We start from the raw sequence: 3,692 nt of genomic DNA, 5'->3' as shown, positions 1-3,692 counted from the left end.
GCCACTGGCACTCAAATATCAACATTAATATATTCAGAAGCACTTTCATTTCACAAATATATAGATTCGGCCACACATGTAGTAATAAACAGGAATTCACTACGGCAATCCTCAATCTTTCCAAAGCTGCATCTGCCAGCAGCGTACCCACCGACTTACATTCAAAACAACACAACTCTATTCCCCTTCTTTCACTAATTTTTGACTACATTTTAGAGTTTTTTTTGTAAATTTTCAAAAAGTTCGTTGTAACTTCTGTATTTTTTGTATTTTTGTACGTATTTTTTTCATGCTTCGTTTTACTTATAACCTGAAGCTCTATATATTTTCAAATATTGTGTTTTTCTTCAATATTTTTTACTCATTTTTTTCATTCCATTTTTTTTTTCGTCCAACATATTTTTGAGAAGGCAGGCATAGGGGAACAAGGGTTGGTATTTTTAGTGCAATCGGGCATAGCCACCCTTCAGAAACGCCTACCTTTTCGAACCATGCATCGGGTTCCCCCGATGACGACCCATGCATATAGGTTGTATTTCCCTCTTGCATAAATTCCATCTTGTGTTATTTTCTCTTTAGGCATTATTTTATATTATTATTATTTTTTATAAGTTTACTTGCCATATATTTCGGGCAAAAAATCCGATTTCTTTTTTTTGTACAAGTATTGTGGAAGCGGAGGAAACAATAAATTCCTCTAAAGTATACTCGGACTCAAAAGCGTGCAGTGCTTGGAAGATTTCTCATCCAAAAGTATGTACATGCAATTCCCAAAGTCTTTTCTCATATGAGTGGCTGGTAACTGGCACATTTCGGGAATAAATGTCCCGAAACCATGTACGTTTCTGGACAGTGGCATATTTACATTGAGCTAAGCTGGTTGTGGACCAGGGTAGCAAGTTGGGAGGGGCGGAAAACTTGAGGAATTAGTGGCCAAAAAAATTAGTAGAATGGGATAAGGGCGGCAAAATCAGCAGCCAAAAGATTAAGCTAGAGTGTGTTCATGCATGTGATTGGTAAAAAGTGCGCCACCGTGGGAGTGGCAAAAAGAGTTAGAAGCAAACACAGGTGTACTTGCGGGAATGTGGGAGGGGGGCAGTGGGTTATAGCACAGGGTGGCAAATTCGGCGAAAGAGTAGTCAAGAAAATTGGACTTGAATGGGAGAAGGACGGTAAATTCGAGTAGCCCACGGGTAGCAAAACCATAAGCGCACTTATTTCTAAAAAATGTCTTGAACGAATGTCTTATAAAAACAGCTACATCCATGTCTTGAAAATTTAAAAGTCTTTTTTCTATGAGATCTGATAACTGCTGTTTGAATTTGGAAGTCCATCTTGGTCCGATTTTTCCAATATTTTGAAAGAATAGATGGAGAAATGCCGTATTTTGACGCCACATTTTTTTCATATATTTACTCTAACATCAACTTCAGAAATGATCTCAAGTTTTCCTTTAATCGAAAATAGTTTCCTTTCGAGGCCACTAATTTTGAAACAGAAGAAATATAAAACATTCCTAAGGGTGTAGCACTGGCTTACCACATATTTGATTTCTTTTTGACACATACACCGTATTGGTTAAAACTTCTTTCTCACAAAAGCATAGAAGAACAAAAACCCTTCTTCCCAACAGTTCAGCACAGGTTTATTCTCTTTAATCCGATTTTACAGGGTCATTTTTGGAACGTCCTGTATTCTTTTGTTGATTTTCGAAAATTTGTTTTTGAATTCGTTATAACGGATTTTTTATGTCTCAATATTGAAATTCGCAATATATTCCTACGTAAACTTATTTAAGGATTAGAAAATTTTCCGTTACAACGAGATTTTTCACTATAACGGCATTCGTTAAAATAATTTAAAGAATTTTTTAAAGGTTTGATCATTTTGATCATTTTTGTCGCACCACGGTCATTTTCTGCACACGAGGGCTAATTAGACCGGGACCTACAATTTATTGCCGATTCCGAACGGCAGGCTTGTTTTTCATACTCATCGAGAGGTTGGTGCGCTAACCCCTCGATGGGGGACTCCCTCGGTAGCAATTTTTGCTGCGGTCAAGTCACCGTTTTTTGTTGTACCCCTGTGTCAGGAAAGTTTTCTGACAAGGACGAACTGGGTATCGAACTCGCGACACCTCTAAACATCCTTTGGTACTTTAGGCGAGCATCTTATCGACCGGGCTACCGCGCCCTTTTTTAAAGGTTTACTATAATTTTCGAAATATCCGTGATCACAGTTTTTAGCTTTCGCACCGCTATTGGATTCTGTCTCCCCTTCTCAAATGATTTTTATTTTAGCAATAACAACGATACGTACTATATTTCCAAAGATCTGCGTCCTTTTGTGAGTTTTTAGACATTTTTTCTCAAATTTATAGAAAAATACTGGGCGAATCGTTCCGAAATTACGATCATACATACCATATATTGGTGTTCACCATTTCCAGTGAAAATTTGGTCACGAGTGCATTTAGGGGACCGACAAAAAATTAAATGATTAAAAAATATATTTGTGATACACCCGTATCCAGAAAAAGCAGCGAATGACTTGAATGTCGTGCAAATTCGGAAAAATATACGCGGTATTATAAGCTGCATTTTCAAAACTTGCTGAAAGTAACTGAATGACAAGGAATTTTGCGCAAATTGGTATACGATTATTTGCAGTTATTTTATTTTTGACATCAGTTTGTTTGTTTTGACATCATACACGCGTGTTATGCTAAAACACTTCTCTTACATAGCATCAGACACTTGTCTTCACTCATTCGCATAATGCTGTGGGTTTATTCTTGAAATAATAAAGTAATAGGAGAAATAATTGTGTATACCAATTTGTGGAAAATTCCTTATTATTCAGTTACTTTCGGCAAGTTTCGAAATTACAGCTCACAATATCGTGTATATCTTTCTGAATTTTCGTGACATTCAACTGGAATTTTCACATAAGTTGCATTGTATATCTTTCAATCAAACTGTGAAAAATGAAATTTATATTTCTCGCACATGTACAATTAATAATCATTAACTAAAAATACTCATATCTCAATGAATAATTATTTGTCACATTTTAAATTTCTATACAGGTATAGAAACTCTCAGGTATAGCGTCATGTTTTCTGTGGATTTTGTAAAAACTAGTTGAAAACTCTGCATGTTATAAGCAATAATCATGTGAAGAAAATTTGAATTTTTATGGAAAATATTTATATTTTCTTCAATATAGGTGGTATTCTCGTGAAAATGCACAGACGTATTGCGCAGAGTTAGTAAAATATCTTTTCAAGTTGCAAGTTATTTGCAGCTTTTTCTGATACATAGTTTATCAAAAACATTTTTTCTTATTTAATTTTATGTCGGTCCTCTAAATGCACTCGTGCCTAAACTTTTACTTGAAATGGCGAGCACCAGTATAGGCACCAGTATATCAGACCGAAATTTCAGATCAATTAGCCCAGTATTTTCCTAGAAATTTGAGAAAAAAATGTCAGAACTAAAAAAGGACACAAACTTTTGGAAACACAGCATTTTTTATGAAGCTGATTTCTCAAAAGAACGCGTTTTTCTCTCTCCGTTAATTTGATGGTATAAGCATTGATCACTATAATCAGTAGGATGGCATTGCCAGGTTATCAATTATTTTTAATGAACTTAACAAATAAGAAACATATTAGTCACATGTTGAATACA

The sequence above is a fragment of the Pholcus phalangioides genome, unplaced genomic scaffold (assembly GCF_987345545.1).
Source record: "Pholcus phalangioides strain wild (caught in Gottingen) unplaced genomic scaffold, Ppha-v1.0 ptg000008l_1, whole genome shotgun sequence".
NCBI lineage: Eukaryota > Metazoa > Arthropoda > Arachnida > Araneae > Pholcidae > Pholcus > Pholcus phalangioides.
The sequence above is the reverse complement of the archived record's forward strand: the minus strand, read 5'-3'. Positions refer to the sequence as shown.